Source organism: Equus caballus, chromosome X, assembly GCF_041296265.1.
Source record: "Equus caballus isolate H_3958 breed thoroughbred chromosome X, TB-T2T, whole genome shotgun sequence".
Classification (NCBI taxonomy): Eukaryota; Metazoa; Chordata; class Mammalia; order Perissodactyla; family Equidae; genus Equus; species Equus caballus.
The window spans coordinates 15,914,664-15,939,034 of NC_091715.1; the positions used below are offsets into that span (position 1 = coordinate 15,914,664).

At 39.8% G+C, this 24,371-nt stretch overlaps 1 long non-coding RNA gene across 1 annotated transcript in view; it reads left to right on the plus strand.

Moving 5' to 3' along the window:
- The first annotated feature begins 264 nt into the window (after window positions 1-264).
- LOC138921718 (uncharacterized) overlaps window positions 265-24,371 on the plus strand; it is a 48,495-nt gene continuing 24,388 nt past the window's right edge. The window contains exons 1-4 of the long non-coding RNA XR_011434552.1: window positions 265-391; window positions 8,090-8,199; window positions 19,752-19,834; window positions 21,186-21,235. This is a non-coding gene — a long non-coding RNA (uncharacterized lncRNA). The remainder of the gene's footprint in view (window positions 392-8,089; window positions 8,200-19,751; window positions 19,835-21,185; window positions 21,236-24,371) is intronic.

The window sequence follows — 24,371 nt, forward strand, 5'->3', positions numbered from 1 at the left end:
CTCCAAGAGTCTAGAACAGCTGCCAACAAACACTATTTGAATTTTGAATTTGAATGTGGTGGGCGAGAGAGAAGGAGAAATTAAGATAATGTGGCGTGACAGCGCGTTCTCCGCTGAGTATGTTTTCCTTAAGTGCATTTGGCTTGGTGCTTGGCATACTGATGTGAGATGTTGCTTGGCACATTCCAAAGGCTTTTCTTGGTCAAGATGCAGCAAAGCACGTTGTGCTTGAAACATTTCATGTTTCCCTTTTGTTACTTCCAGATGACTCGAAATGAAATGTTATCTTCTTCTAATAAACTTGCCATTATCTCCAGAGACAAATTTCAGGAAAGAAATGAAAAATAGTATTTGCAATTACTGTCTTCCACCTTACCCATGACTCAGACAGGTAAGTGCTTCTTCTGTAGTTCATTGTCTTCAAATTTAGTAAGGCAGTCAGGTGTGTCTTTTATGATGGCACAAGTTGATTCCCTTTTAATTCTACCAGTCACTTTATCCTCCTTCTCTCTTCATTTTTCTCAATCCTCCTACATTACTAAGCATTAACCAGGTATTGCTTGACTGACATTACAGTCAGCATTTTTATATAACTAAGAAGATTACATCATGGAATAATGACACAAGCTAACTTCTCCACTGATTTAGCTCTTGCACAGAGATCAATAAATTGCCTTGATCTTTTATTGGATTTTCTACTTGCCCATCCTCAAAAAAATAATCTCTTAAATATTAGGTTGAAGCATATGAAATTGCCAATATTCAACCATTTTGACTTACAAAAATAGCGATTTCATATGGTTCAACTTAAATATAATTAGGAAAGTTTCTATCTCCCTTCAGAGAACAATCAACTCCTTAAAAAAGAAGCCTTGTGGGTTGCAAAACAAAAAGATTTCTGGAAAATAGGTCACTTAGCCCTGGTGAAGAGATCACTCTTGTTCTCGCCCCTATGCATAGTTTCCATCCTGACCATCATGGGCCCTCTGAGCAAGCTCCGGGCTGAGAATGAAGTCTAGCTGACAACAATGGATAATAAGGCCATGGGGGTCAACTGATAAGCATTCATACGGGATAGAAATATTCTCAGTCTCTTAGCCCACACAGAGAAGTTCATCCATATATACTTTTCCTAAACTTTGCCACCAATCTTCCGATTTCATTTCCTTTAGGTCATGTTTACCTAATCAGATCTTTAGCCACTGCCAAGGAATTCGTGTATCGTTGCTGACCTCAGGCCATCATCCTTTCCAGACAAAGTAGACAGAGAGATATGCTGCTTGAAATTCTATTCTGAGAAGATTTCTCTTCTTCACCATCCTTTTGGGCCATACTTGAGTGAGGCTATGTTCTGGTTATCTACCAATGTGTAACAAACCACCCCAAACAGTGGTGTAAAACAACTATTTTATTCTGCTTACGGATTCTCTGGGTCAGAAATTCAGATGCAGCACAGCAGAGATGACACTATAATGCCTGGGGTCTCAGCTGGAATACTCAAAGGATGGGGCTGACTCCACTGTTGGGGTCTGGAATCATTTGAGGGCATCTTCACTTATGTGTCTGGTGGTTACTGCTGACTATTGATGGGACCTCATCCAGGCTATCAGTTGGGACATCCCACATGGCCTCTCCATGTGGTCTCTCTGAGTAAGCCAGTCTGGGTTTCCTCACAGTGTGAACAACTCAAGAGAACTAGGTGGTAGCTAAGTCACCTTTTATAACCTAGCCTCAGAGGTCACACAGCATCACTTCGGCTGCAGTAACAAGCCTGCCCATGTTCAAGGGAAAGGAACAGATTTCCCATTTGTCAATGGGAGGAGCATCAAAGGCACATCATAAAAGGTGTAAGTGGGATGGGCAATATTGTTGCAGTTCATAAATGCTAGCTGTTATTATTATGCAGTCCTAGACCATTTTGTTGAATGCAAATTGTGGAAATAGTTATTCCCAATGATTGATTTTTCACTTATTGAACATTTTCAAGCATTATGGGATGGTTTTTGCAAACTTTTATGTGCCTTTAAGCATTTTTTGTTCATTCTTCAGAATGAGAGTGATTTCTACTCTATTTATTTTTGAAATTTCTAATTCTTTGAGGGCTGTGTGTAGAGGTATCAGCTGTCAGCTCAAAAAGTTGCCTTCCACCAAAGAAAATTGAGGTTTATTTTTCATTGAACTCAAACAACAACTAGCTACATTGAATACTGATGGCAAAAGCCCATGAAAATCCTATGAGGATCAATGTTATAGATACAGTTTTTCTATCTTTCTTAAAATCCAGGAAGAGATTTCTGTCTCCTGTCCAGCTGCAAGGCAAACATCAGATCGATCTGCCTTCAAGCCAGCAGTGCAAGAAACCCTAAGCTTGTCCTTGCATTCACATTGTGGTTGCACATGCTTTGTATTAGAGCTTCAATCCTGACAGCAAACACTGGATGAACGCTGGCCACAGAATGTCAAATACGGCCGAGAAAGCTTTACATATAAAATAAATGTCTATGCAAAGACAGCAAATCATGTTAAGTAAATTATGTGAAAAGGGATAATTGAAAATTAAAAAGATGAAAAGGCAAATGAAAAGGTAGACAAAATTACTTTTAGAGGTATGTTTAAAATTTGTGCAATTATCCTAGGTTGCACAGAAATTATAAAAACATGAACTGGGTATTGTAAATATTAATTCTTACACTAATTTGCTTTTAGACAATTCATTTAGAGCTAGAGGCAAATGTAACAATTCATTAAAGCATTTGCAAACCAGCATAGTTGGAATAAGTGGATGAGAATGAATTATAAATAAAAAACGAAAAAAGTAGTGTGTGTGTGAAGACAAATTTCTGCAGAGGAAATGGACAAATATGCTTTAAAACACTTAAAGGACCATAAGCCCACCCCACACTGTAATTGCTGTAAGAGAAGACACTGTATCTGTCTTGTTCAACACTGTATCTCTATTCTATAAATATTTAAGTATTAATGGCCTACCAAATTATCAACATTTGAACAGATTCAGGTTAAAATATGGATGAAAAGAGAAACAAAGTCCATGGAACTTGTAGTTGTGCCAGGCTGAGAATGAGGCTAAGCAGTTTATAACACTTTCTGTAAAAAAAAAAAAAAGGATTTATGTTATCTCCTTAAATTAATTCCCCAAGGTAAACAAGGCTTAGTTATCTCTAAATTCCTTTCAAATGTGATGGTAAAATGGATCCCAGCACTGAAAATTTAATAAGGCCTCAGAGGAAAAAGCAGATTTCAAATTCCCTAGCAAGGGGTAAACTCAGTTCCAGGTGAATTACCTCCCTTGCCTTCTTTGCATGGCGTCCACCCAGACAAAAGAACGCAACATGTAGCCCTCCATCAGGGAAAGGGATAGACTCACCCCAGATAAAGTGGGAAAGGTGTCAATTAAAATTTACCCACAGATGGACCCGCCAGGTGGCGCAGCGGTTAAGTGCGCATGTTCTGCTTCTCAGCGGCCAGCGGATCATGGGTTCGGATCCCGGGTGCGGACATGGCACTGTTTGGCAAAAGCCATGCTGTGGTAGGCGTCCCATGTATAAAGTAGAGGAAGATGGGCATGGATGTTAGCTCAGGGCCAGTCTTCCTCAGGAAAAAGAGGAGGATTGGCAGTAGTTAGCTCAGAGCTAATCTTCCTCAAAAACAAAAAGAAAAACAAAACAAAACCCCCAAAATAAAATTTACCCACAGAATTTCTGAGCAGACAGATATGCACAAAGCTACTGACGTTCAGCATTAGCAAGATGAAATAAAATGGCAGGGGAACCATGCAGCTATATTACAGCTAAATAAATGGGTAGATAGATAGATAAATCAATAATAGAAGGAAGGTAGTTAGAAACAAAGGAACACAGTAATAAATGAATGAACGGATGAATAAAAGGTAGAAGACTCCTTAAATCTGAAAGAATAAGAAGGGTATTCCTTATGTGTACTGTAAGTTATAAAAGACTTTGTAAGAATATAAATTCAATAAAACAAGAAGTAGTAGACAAGATGATAAAACCACAGAGTGCAAAGGAAAGGGAGATTGCAGAGGTTAAGAAATTTGCTTACCATTACCCTTGTAAAAATTCATTCAGGACAGCAAGGAGAAGAATATTTAGGATTGAAAATAGGCCCGGAAAAATATTTGAGATAGTCTCAATATATGCAGAGGCGAAAAGATGAATAGGAGAGAAGATAATAGATATGGAAGACAGACAAGGTAATCCAACATACTAGATAATTGTGTTCTTGAAATGCAGAAAGACTGAGTTAGAACACAGGAAAATTTCCTTGAAATGAAGGCAAAAGGAAGTATTAAGATCAAAAGAATATGCTTTCTATCAGGGAAAGAAAAGATACAGAATAACTGACATCTAATATTGAACTCCAAGTTTAAAGAAAAGATTTCAGGTATGCAGGTAATTAAAAATTTAAAAAAAGCAAGCCATCTACGAGGTGGGGAGACGGGAGAGTAATCAGAATTTCCTTCAACTTTTCTAGAGCTTCATTAGGGTTGCCCAAGGCAGCAAATAAAAATACAGGCTGCCCAGTTAAATTTTAAAACTTAGATGCAACATTTAGAACAGATTTATACTAAAAAAATATTGTTCATCTGAAATTCAAATTTAACTGGGCATCCTGTATTTTATCTGGCAGTCCTAAGCTACATTTAATGTCAGAAAGCAATGGAACAACGTCTGCAAAGTTCTGTGGGAAGGAAAATGGGACCCTACTGTTATATCTAGCTAACTGATACTCAATTAAAAAGGCAACGGGCAGACATGAGAGAATCAAGGAATATAATCTCTCAATGAGGAAATCCTGTTAACCATGTGGATGGTTAAAATAAAGAGCTCAGGAATGGAGAAGCCATAGTAAAAAGGATGCTGAATCTGGAAAGTTCTAGGGCAATTTGATTTAGAAGCTCACACATTACCATCAGCTTTCAAAGTCTCTTCTTCTCTTGGTCGACCTTCCACATCATTCTCAGCACACTCTCTTCACATAGTGGCTTCCAGCAGCTCTAGACTGACATTCTACCAGCCTGGCAACCTCTGTGGAAAGAGGGTACTTTTTCTTAAAAGCATTTCAGAAAAATTTCTGGCCTGATTCTCATTTGCTTTTACTGTCTGGGCTATGCAATGAGCCCATCCCTGGATCAATTATCATCACCATGGAAATAGGCTGCTCCTCTTATTGGCCAGGTTGTATCACCTGGAGCCAGGGGTGGGGTCAGCCTCATATAAATCACTGAGAGTGGAGGAGGAATGGTTCCCCCAAAGAAATTTAGGGGGCTGTGACTAAAAGAAGGGGGATGGATTCTGAGCAGACCAGAAGAGCAATTATTTTGTACACTATACTGTTATCTCCCCAACTAAAGTATAAACTTCTTGAGAACAAGAGCTCTGTATTACACTTCTTTTTATCTCACACAATGACCATCTCTGTTCCTTATTATACTGTAGGTGCTCAAAATGTTTATTAATTTCCCTTGGCATAACTTTATTTGTGAAATGAGGAGGTTGGAATACTTGAACTCCAAGGTTCTTACAGCTTTAGTAAAGTTCTATGAAAAATTCCATGAGAGCATATTCTATGGGGCCCCACATTAAGCACTCTTTGTATATTCCATGGTAAAACCTTTGAACATTTATTTGTAGGTATAGCGCATGATAGACGTTTTCAATTTCAGAAATGTCAAGTTTTTCAAAGTCATTAGATGAGTGTATTCTCCTATGTCGTCTTCAAGTCAATGATTCACAATATGACGGAATAGTTTTCCTAATCATGCATAGAGCTTTTTCTAACATTCACAGCTTTTTGAAATATGTTTACTTCTCATCACTTCTAAGCCTCTAAACAAGAAATGAGAGTCTTCTCTTCATCTAGTCTCCTCCCACTTATGCCTACTTCAAAATTCACTGTCTTGATTACTTACCATCTCCCATTTTGCTTAGCCAGAAACTCTACCACCTTCCCTCCTCGGCTCCTCTCCATCCAATTGTCCACCAAGTCCTATTAATTCTACTCCCTAAATATATTTTAGGTCTCTCCCCTACTCTAAATGCTTGCTCCCGTCCTCGCTGCCACAGCTTAATTCCTATAGTTACTTACTGTATAGTCCTTCTATTGTACTTATATGAATATGCAGTGGTAAGAGAACAGGCTTGAGCCAGTCAGCCTGGTTCAAAGCCTGGCTCCCGCACTTAACACTGTGTGACTCTGGGGGAGTTATGTAACTTCTCTGAATCTCAGCTCTCTTTTCCGGAAAGTGAGGCTAAAAATAGTACCTCATAGGGTTATTGAGAACATTAGGTGAGTTCAAACATGTAAAGCACTTGGACTGATGTCTGGCATGTTGTGGGCATTACATGAATTTTAACTATTATTGTTGGTTTTGCTTACAGCAATGTAAGTGTCTGACTCCTCCATTATACTGGGATACTGGGAACTTACTAAAGGCAGGGTCATATCATTATTAGCAGCATTTTAAAAACAGTAGCATTAGTATTTTAATCACTAGATCTCTGTACAGGGTAGGGGCAGTTAAATATCTAATTCAATGAATTTCACTTGTCAGAATAAAACAGTTCTATACAATAACCACTAGATGGAAGCAAAACCGTTTATAAAATCAGTTCTTACCAGAAGCTGCTGCAGTGTACAAAGATCTACCCCTTTTGTCTCCTTTATTTGTACAACCTCGCCGTCGTCAACAACAAAATAACATCATCACCATCATCAATAACGACAGCTGCAACAGAGGTGGCTCATGCAGAGCTCCAGAACTTTGCCTATTGAACACTAGTCAGAATTGAGGTTTTGGAAAGTCTTTGCTGCAGAATTCAGAAATTATTAGTCAAAAAATGCTGAAAATATCGTCATTGAACCAAAAGCCAGCTGCCACTCACTCACATTTACCTAACGAGAATCTCTGAAGGCTGGTCACAGGAAAGATACAGCGCCCCAGCTCTGTGCTGACTGCCACGTAATTACCAATTGTCCCTGTGAATGCTGCACCTCCCTTTGTTATTAACAAAGAATTGTCGTGTTCCTATATTGTTTGGGGTAGGGGGTATTACACGTGTTCAATAACTTAATTACTGGGTTTGCTTTCCTCTTTGAGACTTTCCATGTCTCATCTTCAAATGTGTATTTGTTGTCTTTCATTTGCAGTGAAGGGATTCATTTCTTTCTCCCTTGCTTATTTCCAGGGGTCCTCAGCCTTTTCTTTCTCCACATGATTCTCATGCATGAGCTCACATCAGTGACACCTCCCATTACATCATTGTCATTGTTATTATTACATTATTGTCAGCAAAGACGCTCAGTGAGGCGGGGACTGTGCATAGTTGGAATACCCCTAACCTCAGATTCTGACGTGCTCCCAGGAGCCGCTAACATTCTCTAAATGAGCCCTCTCTACTCTCTTACGGACGATTAGCAGCAATGAATTGATACTCTCTCTTAGAGTGGGACTTGCTCTCTCTCATGTCCTTACATATTCCTAGACTCTTTCACTTTTCTATTTTTCTTTTTCCCTCTTTTCTTTTCTCCCCTTCCCCATCTCCCATTCTCTCCTCCCTCTTTCCTCTCCCTCTTAAAATTCTAATTATCTCCTTTCTACAATACAATGCTATCTTAACGTATAACAACAAGAGTACATCCATATAATATAAATTTGATCTCAAAAGCGAGAGGGATTTTATGCATACTAAACATGTGCGTGATATCTTGGTAGAAAAATATTTCCACTTAAAAGCAATGCTCAATCATTGCTGTCATCTGCCCCAAATTGAATGAGCATCCACTGAATGCATAGCAGAGACAAAGTAGAACGACCTACTTAGGATCAACTCAAATCACGTGGAGGAAAAATGACTTCATTCCAGTCTCTTTTTTTTCTTTATCACAATCTCTTTCCAAGCGGAGAGAGGTTTTCCTTTCCTGCTCATTTCTCAAATCAAATCTCCATCTATGATTTAGACTTTAAATGTAGCCCGGAACCTTAGCAGCTATGATTCTGGTTATCGCAGCAGAATTCAATTTCTCGCGATGCCCTCTTTTCTTCCCACAGAGCAGCCAACTGAGAAAGCTCAGGCAAGGAGCAGGAAGGACGGATTTGGGTTACCCTCCTGTAATCACAGCTGCTCTGTTTGCTCCAGTCACTAAACACGTGCTGACCAGGTAATGAAACAATGAGCTAAAGTACACCTTTATCCCTAATAAAGAGTTGAAGGAATTTCAAAGAAGGAAACATGTTTCTGTATTCCCCTGGGGCAACATGAATTCTGCTAAGTATTTCGATGTTAGAATAAACAAAATCTAGAGAGTGATTCTATTCTATGCCCGTGTGCTCGCTGCCTGGCACAAAATGTATGCACATATAGATGTCTGGTTTTGCTTCTCACGAGGGGCTAGTGGAGATTCTCCACGCACGTGGGTGAAGCTGTGGCAGTGTGATCTTCCTTCCCGTTCTCATTACTGGCCTCGCTGCTGCCTTATGTAATGTGGTCTGTTCGCTGATGGGCTTCTGCTTGACTGGCTCAAGAGTGGGAACTGCCAAACCTGTGCGCAGTCCCCGTGAGGGCTAGACTCAGGCAGCTGATTCGATTTGGTATTTCTCCTGCACCAAGAGGTTAAACTGAGCATCGCTAAGGAAATCAACGTGGGTGCTTGTGCATGGCGTGGTGAGGAATGATTTGGATGAATAATGGAGGCAGTTTAGGTGGTCTGAATTAGGAGTGGGTGGGTGGAGAGAGTGAGAAAGGACAAGCAGGGAGGGGAATCGTGAGGGAAAATTCTTTCACTACTAGCAGCTAACCATAGATCATTGGAATTCCTTCCTTTATCAAATGTAAGCAGGAACCGGGGAATGGAATATTGCTGAGTGGAATGCCTAATAAAGGAGTTGGCTTTCTCTCACTGCCCTTTCCATCCAAATACTGAAGTAAAGATGTGCGGCAGATTGCAGGCTACAAGGAGGCAAAAAGTAGAAAGACAAGACTCATCAATGCAGCATTTGCCCCTGAAGGCAGAGCTTATTGTACTGTATTTTTAAAAATCTCATTTGTTTTTAGTCAAAACACTTTAAAAAAGTATCTCTATTTGCACTGGAATTTTTTTCGTCCATCTTGCCAAATTGAAGTGACCTCACACTGCTTTTAACGATTTTGGTAAGAATTTAACATAAATAGCCCAGATCTTTACACCGCCACCCCTTCAGAGTTGCTTCATTTTCACTTCGCTATAACTATGCCCAGCAACAAGGTATTTGGAGAGCTCCCCAAGGACCCGAAGTGTTTTGAATTTCTCTTGTGCAGATCTCCGTGGGAACTAACTCTCAGTGGGTCCTCCATAACTGCTAACTTATGACCATAAAGTTGAACATTAATGAGTTCTCTGTAGATCTTCTCCCCCCAAAGCCCTCCCCCATAAAAAATTCTTTTTGGTATGGTAATTTTGTTGACTTCTCCCGAGAGCCGATCCTTACCGACATTCATCATCAGAGGGCGCACTTTCACAGAAAATACACCAGGTTCCTCCGGCTGATCGCTTCCTCGCCCGTTTGCACGATGGAAGAAACAGGTTTTATTCGGAGGTATTTTCAGTTCAAATTCAAGTTCTAAAACTTTGGTTATTATTAGCCTGTTCTCTTACTTGGGTGGAAGGGAAGAGAGAAAAACAGGTCTGTCTGCAACCATTGTGCTCCACCCCAATTCAGGGATGGCCTCAGAAACTAAGTTTTCAAAGATAGTCAAAATGAGCCTGATCGCGTATAGATCTGAGAGCATAGTCTCCGGCCTCCCTAAAATGACAAGTCGCTTCACGTTACTGAAAAAACCAGAAAAGATTCACACCCACCCTCGCCTCCCCCAGGGCTTGTCCTTTTGCAAGTGATTTGCAATCCCAGACAAGTATTATGTAATGATGAAGCAGGGCCTGGAGCTTTGGCTTGTTATTTCTTTCAGAGAGAAGACATTAAAAAACTGTTATTATAGCACTATGCTAAATGCCTGTGAGAAAACATTTCTGAGAATTGTTAGAAACGCGGGGCAGTGGAACTGATCAAAATTTGCATCAGTGCTAAAAATTGTGACCATCTGCAATTGCCCAAGGGGGCAGTTTGAATGAAAAGACACGATCTGGTGGGGTGAAGGGAAGAGCTGCAGACCTGAAGTTGGGGAAAGCCAGGATCTAATCCTAGCTGACTGCTAACCTGAGTGTCCTTAAGTTAGTTACTTAACCTTTCTGGCCTTAGTTCTGCAAGCTCGGGATTAGATGATCTCAGAATTTCTTCCCTTCTAACAGGTTATCCTTTTCCTAAGAACAAATGTAGATGACATTATTAATTTGACTTCCCATGGAGGATACAGCAGTACCCCTTGATAGATCAACCGTTTTGCAGGATACTATAATATTTCAAACTTTCTGAAGTACTCTATAGTTAATATTTATGAAAATAGCCCATTGTTTAGCAATAATTTCTCTAGTTTTTTTTATGGCAGTGGGCCCTGGGGCATTTCATGCCAGGTAAGACTAGAAAGGCACGTGCTGTGGTGGGAAAAACACCCGGCTTCTGTGTGGAGCCTGGATATCTGCTTCTTGTTTGCCATGTGACTTTGGACAAGTAACTTAACCATCTGGGCTTTTGATTTTATTTTTGTTTTTTGGGCAAAGTGATGGAAGGAGGAAAAATGATGGAAGGAGAGCTTGAGGAAAATGGTGAAAGGAGATGTGGCAAAAACTTGGGAATCACAGGAAAGAGACTAAGACTAATTTTAATCTCCCCGACCTGTCTTGGCCAGTCTAGAGCCCTCTCTCCCAGACCTGGCTATTATCAGTCTAACTCTGAGCCACTTTCCCTTCCATTTGTGTGACTAGTGTCTAAAGCCTATAAAACTTGGGACAGATAGGAATGGGTGCTGTAGAAGGACCAACGGACATGCCCATGGGCTTTTGATTTTTAAACTGCAAGAATCTATTAGCGTTCTAGTAAGAAGTAATGAGCCAACCAGAAAGCCAGCCACATACTGAGACATCAGACTATGGGAACTCTTTAGTATTATTCATGCTTATCATTACTACTAAAATGTCCAACCTATAAAATTGTTTGGAGAGTTATTTAACTTCAAAGAACTATGCAATATTTAGCTCTCTTGGTTATGTTTACTAACTTAGGAACTTCAGAATTGCAAAATCTTGAATGAAGAAATTTAAGGAAGGTTTTTCAGAGGTAGGATCCTGTCTTGGAAAATAGCCTCATCTTGGTCTCCAAAAGTTGGAATTTGGGGACTGTTAGACTATCTAATTTTTGCAGCCTAAGAAGACAATGTGAAAAATCTTTTATTGTGGGGAGGGTAGAGATTTCCACAGTGTAAGGTGGTGCTGGCCACTAGAAAGTGCTGGTATGCAGTGGAGGGAGGGTGGGTGGGAGTCCCACCATTTCTGGTGGTAGCAGCCCCACAGTCCTTCCTGTGTCTCCTTGAAAGCTTGTATTGCCCAGCTAGAGACAGAAAAGAAAGAATTACTGAAAAAATGGGGAAAGCCAGTGCTAAGAAATCTGTTGATTAAGCTGAGTCCAGATGATGGTATGTGAAGCAGTGTAATTGAATGTGTGTGCCCAAGGGATGGGGATTTCTTTCTTTCCTTTTTCAGTTCCTGGGACCATATGCATGTGTAGCAGACTCTCTTGGTGGCCTGCCACATCCCTTGCTGCAGGCTGCTTTCTGTTGAACATCTCTCTGAGGTCTTTCTGACCAGGGAGCACACTCAGAGGAACCCACAAGTACCCCCAACAGCAACTGCCAATCAACGATGGACATGGGAGTTGGTAGAGAAATATCTCGGTTTCCTTGCCTACTGGTTGGATTAACTCTGAGGCATGCTCTAGGTCCTCTCCCAGAGTTCCTCAGAGGATGCACACCCTTTATCTGCTTCCTTCCCTTCCCTGGACCACTTCTTCCCTCCCCTCGTGGTGTATATAGAGCACCAGCACTCTAATCCTTGTTTCTGGGTCTGCTTCTGGGAGAACCTGACCTAAGATACCAGGTATAGGCTTCTATTTCAAAATTTTATGTGATTTTCTGCATACAGAACTTGAGTTATAGTGCCATGAAGATCTAGGTCTGAAAGTGGGTACTGCCACTTATCAGCTTTGCCCCCTTGGGTCAACTTTAACCCCTCCAGGTTTTGATTTGCTTGTCTGAAAAATGAAGAGTGTAATAATATCTAGTCATCAAGTTGATGTGACGATTGACTGATTCTGAATGTGAAATGCCTGGCACAGTGTCTGACTCATAGTAAGTCTTAGCTTTCAAATGAATATTGGTAATCACTGACTATTATTGTACTTATTTCCCCTCCTAATGTACATAAGAGAGGTCTTATATTGGCTGCCAAAGATGTCTTTTGGGGCCACTATGGAAATCAGAGGAGAAAAATGGTGGTTTGTAGCCTTTTTATTCCTGTGGCAGAACATAATTTCCTCAGGAGCATTAAGCTTCTCTTTAAAAAAATGCTATATGAGCAGGAAGAAATGAAGACACAAAAAAGAAATGGCATTGAAAGTGATCTGTCCCAGTTGAGCTCTGAACATGATAGGTGTGCAAGTGGGAGCTGGAACAGTGAACAAAGCCAGCATATGAGGTGTTATTTTTAGAAGCTGGAGAAATGCTGGGGAAGAAGTAAGAGGGGAAATATGCAGCATTTATGTAACACATTTCCAAGTCGCTCTGAAAGGAAGTTTTATATTTAATGGAGTTGTTAACAATTGGGATTGAAAGCCTAAAATAGAAGTGAGAACAGTTAGCCAACTTGGGAGTATTTTGTTGGGACTGCTGTAGAATATTAGGTTTGGAGAACTTGTATGCAGGGATAGGTAATATACATGGAAATTAACATAGCATTCTTATTAAATTCATGTTTGATTTTGAGACTCTTACTAATGATTTTTCTCCATCCTGATTGAACCATATTTCTCCCTACATGACAACACCAGCCTTCCTTACCCATTAACTTATCTCTTGTCTTCCCTTTAATAAAATAGTATTTTCAACTTTAGTGCTTTTGCTCATTGTTGCTTCCATCCTCGAGCATGCCTTTCTGCTTACTTTTCTTCCACAGAAGTTCTATTTTTCTTCAAATTTCTTCTCCTACCTGAAACCCCAGAGACTATTTACTTTGAATTATGGGGCTAGAAAGAGAAATTGGGTCCAGGTCATGAAGGGCTTTGGATGCTGTTGTCTTCAGCCTACAGAAATTGAAGCCGCTAGAAGTCTTTCAGGAGGATAGTCACATTACTCACTGTGTGTCCTAGGAAGATAATAATAACTGTGGCAGCAGTGTGATTGACAGCTTCAGAGAGGGAGAGACTGGCACAAGATGAGAAGGCTACTGTGATGGCCTAGGTGCAAGGAGGTCAGGACATAAACTGGCAAAGAGTAGATGGAGAAGAGATGACTTCGAGAGACCTCTCAAATACTTATTTGAAAGAACCTAATGACCAATTGGATGTGGGGAAGGGGAAAAAGAGAGGGTAGGAGTCACTATGGGAGACTTGAAGTTTCCATAGATTTGTGGAGGGCAGTGATAGAGGGCAAGGAATACGGGTAGAAAAGGTAAGAATTTTATTTGGGTGTGTGCTGCTTAGCCATTCATTTGCAGCTATTCCAGTGTACCACCAGAGATGTGGGCATGGACTCTCAGACAAGGATAGTGGCAGTAATGTAGATTTCATAGTCTTCTCCCAAAATTTGGTAATGAAATTATTGGGAAAGAGAGTGAGTAAGAAAAGAAGAGGTCTTTGGCAAAAGCAATAGGAAAATCAAATGTTTAAAAGGCCGATGAGGGAAGAGAAGACAGCAAATGAGAATGAGAAGCAGTCTGAGAGGTAGAAGGAGAATCAGAGTGTGTAGCCTCAGATGGTTTCAAAAGGAAGGGGCTGCTGAACAGCGTGAAAACTGCTAAACCATTGCATGAGATAAGAACCAAGGAAAGGCTATTTGATTTGACATGGTGGTGACCAGCAAAAGTTGCTAGGTAAGGTAGGTGTAGAAATCAGATTGCAGGACACTGAAGAGGGTATGAGATGGGAGAAGGGGAGAGAGTGGAGCTAAACAACTTCTCAGAGGACTTTGACAGTGAAGGGTCACAGCTGAACCAAAGCTGGAAATGATGAACCAGGATCGTTTCTATGTGTAGAACCAGCTCCTAAGTTGACCTCTGCTAAATGCTGATTTGGCCCCATTGTCTAAATCTGTCAAGATCAAGAGGCAGGGTGGAGCGTAGCAAAGCAGGATCAAGAACCCTCAGGGCAATGAGTCCTGCCAGGTACTGTTACAATGAATTGCTTAAAAAGTAGAACAAGAGAATCCAAAGGTGTCTCCTACATTATGTGAACCAAATTTCCTTTTGTTCCTCATCACAGAGGGGAAGAAAACACTCAATTGTGTAAGCCCTAAACGCTCAATTGTGTAAGCAGGGATATAATTTGCATACATAGCCCAGGTAATGCTATTGGGAAAATTGTATCCAAAGTCTTAATGAGGAAATTTAAGCAGATGTGATGGAAGAATTAAAACTAATGTTAGCCTTTGCAGCCACTCAATTCCAGGAATAGTAATTTCTTCTTTTATGAATGTGAGGAGAATTTGATGACTAAATTAAAAAGAATAGGCAGCCTAGATGTTGGGGTAGTGGTGAAATCCTTGACTTTATAAGAGCTAATGATGAGAGTAGAAAAGCATGCCCTTCTTTGGATAAATTACATTTTAGAGAAAATATTAGTTTTCCAATTTAATTTGACCAACAGTTTAGGAGTGCTTGTGATGTCACAGGCACCATGCTTTCAGCCCAGGGGCATAAAGAAGAATGAGATACAATCTCTTTCGTAAAATAGCTAGCTTTCTGCCCCAGATGTCTAGTTCCTAATCAAGTCAAATCTAGTTTCTAAAAAATATTGGGATAAACCATAGTAAAATCTTGCTTAAAAAAATTGAATCTGGTCAATGATCATCAATGGCTACCATATCAAAACGAGAGGCAAACAGATATTATATGCCTCCTAATGGAACTACACAATACTATCTATGAAGTTTTCTCATCAAAACATCAAGCCAGAATCTGATCAAGCCTCTAAATTTAACTACCAATTTATAGGGGACAGAGAAACGTGTTAAACAATACCAGTGGGATACAATTAGCAAAATCTAGACTGTCAAAACTGTAAGGACAAACAACATACTTTCATCAACAACAAATTTACATTGAAAAATGAGAGAGAGAGAGAGAGAGTTAGAAGCTAGAGATTGAGAGAGTTTTAAAGGATGTATCTACTAATTCAAAGTACGGACCTTATTTTGATTCTAACTCAAACAAATTGTAAAAAAAATAAGATTAGGGAGAATTTGAATACTTACTGGATATTTAATGATATTAAGGGATAATTGTTAATTTTTTAGGTGGAATAATGACATTATGGTTATGTTTTAGAAAATAATCATTGTTTAGAGTCACCTGCTGAAAGACTTAGGGACAAAGTGATATGATGTCTGGGATTTGTTGAAAAATAATCTAAAATGAAGGGGGAAGTGGGTAGGGGTGTATAAGAAACATGTTTGGCCATGAGTTGATAACTTTTTAAACTGGGTGATGGATCCTTCTTTCAACTTTTGTTTGTTCAAAATTTTCCAGCATAAAAAGTTTTTAAAATTGGCAAAAAATAGGTCTAGCATCATTCAAGATGATTAAATGTTAAATTTAGATATATTCCCCAATCAGTGTACCAGTTATACAGCTACTATGTGGCAGGTACAAGGCACTTTTGTTCACATGGGATGGGAAGAATGACAAATCTAGCTATGTTTCCCATGGCTTGAATTGAGACATCACTGGCATCCTTTAATCTGTTTTTCCTTTCATCTTGGAGATGTTACTTCAGATGGTGATGTGAATTTTGGCATTGAGTGGGCTGTAAGCAGTGTTATTGTGTGGCAAAACAAACGCAGAAACAGGGAGGATGGGCAAAAGAGGGGGATGCCCTGCCCTCATATTATCCAGGCCTCTTTCCCCCTCATTTTCCTGGGAGACCATTAGATCCTTTAAATACAGTGAGAAGGGACTCTTCAGTCACTTAATCTTGGGCTGAATATGTTTATAAAATAGGATAAAATAATAATAATAGTAATGATGATCATTTATTAAGTGATTTCCCACATGCTAGAATGTGCTAAATATTTTACAGGCATAGTCTAGTTGATTCCTCACAACAACTTTATGAATTAGATATTATTACAGTTATTATTATTTACATCTCACAGACTTAAAGAAGATAAGTCTTCTGTTCAGGGCCATATAGCTAGTTAAAACCTGGCTCTTTCTAACTCCAAAGCCTTTGCTCTTTATTACACCACCAAATGCCTGTTAGCCTTTATTTTCTATATCTTAGGAGTTCTGATGACAGCCAAACAGATTTAGCAGGTCACTGTTGCTCTAATTTTTCTGCTTTATATTATTTGCAAGTTCTCCAAATGCCATTTCAATAGGGACCTTGGCTCTTTGAACAGAAGACCCCAGAAACTCTGTATGGTGCTTAGCCATTATGCACACATAGCTTGCTCTTTGGATGTGAATTTTCCACACTTATCTTTGGCCCAGCGTGGGGCTCAGTGCTCAGGAGAAATCTGTCCGTTTCTGGTCTGCTCATCGTGTCCAGGCTTTGGAAATCTGGCTATATCTAACTGGGTACAGAATTACCAAGACAGTGAGGACTTCCCTTATGGAAAATTATTTCCCATCATCTGCCTTTGAATCTATGATGTATTTTGCACATTTATGTTTATAGACTAAATCTAATATGTTATCATGAGAGTTATCCCATCTAAAAATGTGACAGTGCGACATGATAGGGTTTAGAATCTGGGCTTTGGAATCAGACAGGTCTGGTTAATACAGACAACTTAATAGTTCTATGGTCTTGGGCAAATTAGTTAGCTTTTCTGAGGTTTAGTCATTTTATCTGTAAAATGGAGATAATAACCCAGTGTGTTATTGTTGTGAGGATTAAAGGGCATGGCATGGTACCTAACACGTAGCATGAACCCAATAAATGGCTTCCCTTGTTGGTTTTAGTATTACTCTTTCCTATCTTGTTTGTTATTTCCTTGGCTTCTGGCCAATGACTTTAAGGTTGAGCATGCTCTCTGAAGAAACAGCTAAATACCCAGGTGTCAGTCTGTGGTTGGAGGACAGGGTTTGGGGAAGCAGAGAGGGGGAAGGATGAAGACAAATTTCAGAGAAAGGTTAATAAAAAAAAAGTGTCATTCAGTAATATTGTGTATTCTGATTTAGCCAGGGGGAGGGAATTCAGAGGTGAAGTTCCCTACCCTCCTTCATGATTAGGAAAGTAGGAATCGCCACCCTCTGTATGAGTCTTTATAAAGTCTGAATTAGTTTAGTTTGAAAGACAAAGTACTATTTGGGGAGGAACATTAAAACAACCTAAATCAATATTAATTTGGGAAGTTTATACAAGTCTCTTTACAGATTAGGTAAAAAGAAATATAACACAGATTTAGTAATTATAACTGGGGTCATGACTCCATCACAATCATTTGATATTGTAGTAAACAAATCTTTTCACCATCACTTTATAGAGCAATATATTCAGATGCTCCATTGAAGAGGGTGTGATTATAATACCCATAGGATAAATATATTTTTAAAAAGGTGTGCAAAGAGGTACTTTAATTTGGGATATAATTCCCAATAATCTCATCATATATGAAATCAAAAGATGCTGTATGTCAATAGCTCAGAATGAATTTTAAGCTGATGTTATAAAAAATAACTATGGTGACAATGAAGACACTGAGGCATAGCTATATAACTCTGTCCAAGATGAATAAATTATTTCCTGACCCATGAGTTCAGAAAAAAAGCAATATTTTAACAATACATTATTTTATTTAATTTGTGATATTGTATATATGTGTGAAATTTAAAAAGTAAAATATTAAAATAGACATTTGACTACCTAATTCATGGCTTTACAAGTTTATTATTTAAATTGGCTCCAATTTGGGGGGGCAGAATTTTCTCTTTGGAAAACTAAGGGGTTGCTTTAGATTTGGGTATATGAAATAAGTGCTCTTCTTGGTATATCAAGGGGAAAACAAAAAGAAAAACATTAGACTGGTTGAGATGAGCAATTATTCAGGGCCTGAGTATTCCAGAAAAACAAAGACAGTGTAATGTGAGGTCAAGAGCACGTCTGTGGAGCCAGCCTGCCTGGATTGGAATCTCTGCTTTGCCACTTACGTGCTCTATGAGGTTGGGTGAGTTACTCCACTTCTCTGTGCCTCAGTTTCCTCACCTGCAAAATTAGAAGAATGATAATGTTTAGCTCATATATTATGAGAATTGAATGAGTTAATATTTGTAAAGGGCTTAGAACAGGGCCTAGCACACAGTAAGAACATATGTGTTAGATAGATGGACAGATAGATAGATAAACCCTGTATCTTTCTTGATACAATTGGCCGAACCCAGGAAGAATTTGTGCTTCTGCTACCTGGTCTCTGTGTTAATGGATATATGGGTTTGCTCATTGATTCATTTATTTATTTGCTTTAGGAGAACTAAAGCAACTTCTTTTGCAATGGAGAAGATTGTGTATGTGCATGTGGCTGATGACCTAATGCAAGATGAGAACTGGGGAAAAGGAGCAGAATTGTGCTTGTGGGGTCAGACTTGAGCGCCCACAGTTCAAGGGTGCTCTCTTTGAAGGAAGAGATCTCTCAACTGCCCAGAGGCTGTGCCTCAAATCCCCATGAGCCTCTGCTCAAAGCCATGCTCTATCAGTGTGTTGTCCTGTGGAAAATACTGAAAGCTGGCAAGGATGTGGGGTGGCCAGAATGCTTATATACTGCTGGTGGGAGGGTCAAATGGCACAACCACTTCGTAAATCTGTTTGGCAGTTATCTGCTAAAGCTGAGCATATGCCTACCCTATAACCCAGCAATCCCACTCACGGGTATATTCCCAACAGAAATGTACACATATGTTCACCAAAAGTCATGAACTTGAATGTTCATGAAAATACCACTCATCATACCCAGATGCCCATCAATTGGGAAATGGATAAAGGCATTTTGTAATATTTACACAATGGACTACTACACAGCAATAAGAATGAGCCACGGCTCTGCACAACAATATGTGTAACTCTCTCAAACAAAATGTTGAGCAAAAGAAGCCAGACGTAGAAGAACACATACTGCAGGATTCCATTTACATAAAGTATAAAAACAGGCAAAACAAATTTATGGTGATATGAGTCAGGATAAGGGTTATCTTCAGAGGAGACTAGTGACCGGAAAGGAGGAAAAGGAGCGGCTTCCCAGATGCTGGTGATGTTCTTATTCTTAACCTGGGTGTTGGTTACCTGGCTGTGCTCCATTTATGAAAATTCTTGGAGCTATATACTTATGATATGTGCACTTTTCTGTATGGATATTAGACTTCAACAAATGTTGTAAAGAGGGAGCACAGGTAAATTCTTCACATTCCGCAAACTGGGCAGTGAGCATATGGAGCTATTAATGCTGCTGCAATCTAAAGCTTGTATTCTAATTTTGTAGAAGGTTTTGTTTTTATGTGTTTATGTCTTGTTTCTCTAATTAAATTTTAAGCTCTTTGATGGGGATGACTGTGTCTTGTTTTTCTTTGTATTCCCGCAGCGGAGAAACAGTGTGCATGCTCATTAAATATTTGTTCATTTATCAGGAGGAAAAGCAGTCTTGCCCAGCTACCTCGTGGAAGGGTATGGTTTTCATGTCCAATTGTAGCAGAATCTTTTAATAGTTATGTTCCTTAATTTAAGACAGTCTTGGAATAGGGTGGCTATTTTGAGCTCTTAACCTTGTGTTTTAGACAATCTGATGTGCCAAATGCTTTGACTAAATTCTCCTGAGGTAAAGTGCCAGCTTTGGAATAGATTTTCTGAGAAGCCGACATTGAATGCTGGCGGAATGGCGTGGCCGACTGCCAGCCGGGGGCGGGAAAACTTGCTCTGAACTTTGGTTGACTACCTCTTTAGCTCACTGCGCCATGGATGAATTGTCTCCGGCTCTCCAGGGCTAGAAGAGAGAGAGAGAGAAAGGCAGCTTATTTGAGGAGCAGCTGCAGGGCCTAAGTCACAGTAGGAAATGGTGTTGGCTTAAGACACCTTTGGTGAAATGAGTCAGTGTATCTGCTCAGCCATAGGACAAAGTCTCCACAAGTTACCTGTAACTGGAGGGAAATTTTACGTTAAACCAAGAGCAAGCACTCAACCTCCTCCTTAAAGCAAAAAAAGCCATTGGTGGAAAACCCGAATACCATAAATAACGCACATGAAGTTATACTGGTAAAACTGTAGGGACCTATAGGTAGGAATTTTTTTAATCTCTTTTTTTCCCTTTTCTTTTTTTTTTGACTTGGCTCTGAAAATAAAATGGTTGATTCTTTTTACAGTGACACGTAGAAGAATTGTTCCAGACCCTAGGTTACTAAATATTTATGCTGAAAAAAATGTAGACAAATACAGATTTTTCTGAACTCTGTAATCCTTTTAACTGATTCCAATTTGAGATGGAATTGCGATTCTCTAGTAAAATATTTTTCCACTTGGAAACTCAGAGCCAACTCTGCCTGCTTTTGTAGTCAGCTAGTAGGAGCAGCAGAGGGAAAAAGGATGGTGTCCTGAGTGGTTCTGTGGAATGCTGCATTGATTTCTTAATTTTATGGACATTGCTTTTGGGGGCACGGAGCTTCCCTCACAAGTTACCATTCTCTTTCCCTTTCTTGAAAAAACACACACACACACTCACACACACTCTCTCTCTCTCACACACACACACACACACACCCCTTGAAGTCAAAATTAGTTCTCTGCAAAAATTCAGTTGAAGTCAGACTTCCTTCATCTGGGATCTGGAGGGAATTTGCAGAATACCAAAATCTTGAACAAATTTCTAGGAGTCTGGAAAATTCTAGAAGCCTTTAGAGAAGGCAGAGGAACCCTGCAAGTGTAATGAGAGTTAATCTGCAAGTGTGTTAAGAGTTAATCTGCAAGTTAATCTACAGTTAATTGACACTGCCTTCTCATTTCCTTCCCATTCTTCCACATCCAGAAAGGGCGACCTTGACAGTTGCTAGGTGGAGGCCTCGATGCTGATTGAAGGTAAGTGCACCTCCATTCAGAATAAGGGAAACTTCAGCTGATTTGAAAACACTTATGAACTCACATTGATTTATTCTTTTTAGGTAAAGCAGGAGAAATTTTAATTGATTCTTGACTCTTTCTTGAAACTTCCAAAGCTTACCAGACTTCTGCCCTAATGTATAGCTTTGGATTTTGTTGTTTGTCAGAACTATATGTTTAAGGAGCTATCATCTGGAAAGCCATCTTTCAAGATAGGTTATTGTCATCTTTCTAGTCCAAAATGCTAATGAATGGGGCAGTTGTGTGTTCTGATGAATAGTTATTTAAAAAGCACTGTACAAATAATGCAAAAACATGACAAATTCACCAATTTTGACAGCTTAGAACTCTGGATGTTCAGCAGTTATAATAAACTTCTGGTTTTGTGGGTTTCATAATAGATGAAAAAACTGAGATGAAAGCACACATTTTAGGGTGGAGATGATGGCAGGCTTTTCTTTATGTGCAGGGGCTTCTGAGGTGGGGTTTGGGGACAAAGGGTTCCTATAATTATCAGAGTGAGGAACTTGGAGCAACAAGATATCAAGTACACCTTGCACAGAGGCCTGTATGGAACAGCCCAGAGTCTACTGGTGCCATGTCTGCCTTCAACTCCCTACCCAAGTCAGAAGGGTTCCCTTGCTTGCTCTCTCTGTTTTCGTTTCCTACCATCCCTCTCTTCTACAGTCCCCTCCTTTCTTTCTCCCCAGTCCTGGTCTTTTCTCAAACTTATCGACCTCACCTGCATTATCCTAATAGAGTATTCAAGCATGCAGCAGCTTCCGAGTCATTTAGATAGTTTCACCATCTAGTTTCCTTGACCATGAAATTAGATGCTACAGAAATGTTTCCTAAAATAACTATCTACCAGATTAGATGGGTTTTCCATGCTACCTTAAGTTTTAGATGAGATTGACACCCATTCCCTGCCATGAGGATGTCCAAAGCAGGCGACCCTCATGGTCCTTGGGGTTTCAGGATTACTATGGAACAGTGAATGCCATGTGTTTGTCATTCTTCCTCTTTCTGAATTGGAATGACTATTATGGTTAACCTGTCTCATTCCACCCATTCCTAGGTACATTGGAACAGGGACCAGCAAACTTTTCTGTAAAGGACCAGATAGTAAATATTTTAGGCTTTGAGGGCCATATGGTCTCTGTAGCAACTACTCAGTCTACCATTTTAGCAAGAAAGCAGACACAGACAACATGTAATGGGTGTGGCTGTGCTCCGACAAAACTCGATTTACAAAAACAGGCTGATTTGTCCCGCAGGCTGTGGTTTGCTGCCTCCACATACATTTTTCTTTTCATTCTGAGACTCCTATGATAAGGATTTTGTCACTTCAGACCTCCAAATCACTTGGCTTTTATTTTACAATTTTACAATTTCTTTTTCCTTATGCTTTCCTATTGTTTTATGGCAAAGAACTCCAATCTGATTTCTAGCTCAGTAATTTGGTCTTTGACTGGGTCCATTCTGCTATATATCCTAGCTATTAAGATCTTATTGCTATGATTATATTTTTGATACTTAACATTTTCACTTGGTTCTTTTTAAGTCTTCCTTTTACTGCTTCGTAATTCAAATAACCTTCCTTATCTATTCGGGAGTATTTAATATGCCATCTGTTCCAGTAACTCTGATTCATGTGGTATACACTGTTTAATTTGCTGTCTGTCTTTTGCAGATGTTGTATTACTCAGAGATAAAACTATTTTGGCCAGAATGGCCATGTTCCTTGGGTACCAGCTACTCTCTCTAGTAATGTATATTAGGAATGGATGAAGCCCAGGCTCTACTTGTTTATGTCCCTCGTGATAATTTTAAGGAGAGAGGAGAGGATGAACCCAAGTCTAGAATACCTCAGAAACCACAGAACTAATGCTGACCACCTCCATTTGCTACCATTACACAAGGCAACTCTTCTAATCCTTCTAAATCCTTTCTTTAAATACTTACAGAAGCCACATTGGGAGGTGGCAGTCTCCCTAAATTATAGTCTACCAGCTCTGGGAATTTAGAGAGGAAGAGGGGAGGAATGACTGCTTGTGTGGCCCTGGCCAATCCACACCTGTTTATCAACACTTTACTGCAAGGGTGCTTTTGTGCTGCCTTGAGAGAATCCCATTGACACTGGCATTCTAGGCTGTTTCCACCCTTTCTATGTGAAGAGAAATGATCATATTGAGAGAATGTGGGGAAAGGATAAGAGGACAACTTCAAGGCTCTCCCTCAATCTACCTAATTCCTCCTGCGTTTGCCTGCCTACTGCCCCAAGCTGCCACCATTCCCAGAGGTACAAATTTATGACTGCCTATGGCCCCCCAAGGCAGTCTGAAGAGTTTTTGTTGTTAATTTCTTGGTTCCATCTTTTCCTTTCACTTGTGAAGTTTCTCCACGGTTGATTTCAGGGGAGGGGAGTCAGCAGCCTGTGCTAGTTCTCCATCTGATCAAGAATAAAAAAATTCTCTGAAGCTATCTTTTATATCCATTTCAAGACCTGTTTGGCCAAATAATTAATCAAGGGATGTGTAACAGCTACATTAGTCCCTCCTTCTGTGGAAATGAATAAACAGAAACCTCATTAAAATGGACTCAGGAGGCCAAAAGGGGGAGCTCTCATGTCCCATGTCCATAGCAGAGCCCAACAGGAAAAAGAAAGACTTCCTCTTCTTGACCACCAAAAAGCTCACCCAGTGAGAGACTGTTACAACTCAGCCAATGAAAAGCCACTACGCACTGAACTCCCAATTCCTACAATGGACTCTGTTTACAATAGCCCTCTCAACTTCCTCTTCCCCTCTTTAAAATAGTTTCTCCTCCCTTTGCTGCTGGGGGACTTGAACATGTCTCGCCGTGGTTGCAGACCTCGAATTGCAATTTTTTGCTGATTCCAAATAAACCCATTTTTCCTGGAGAAATAACTGGCTGTCTGTTTGTTTAAGGTCAACACTCCCAAAGAAAACTTGACCCATCATTGGTAAGTAGGGAAGGAGAAAACAGGAAAAAACAAAGAATGACAATGAATGGGTAACATAAAATATGACAGCAGAAATAAGTCTTAATATAAGAGTAACTGTAATAAATATGTGTTTTAAACTCACTATTA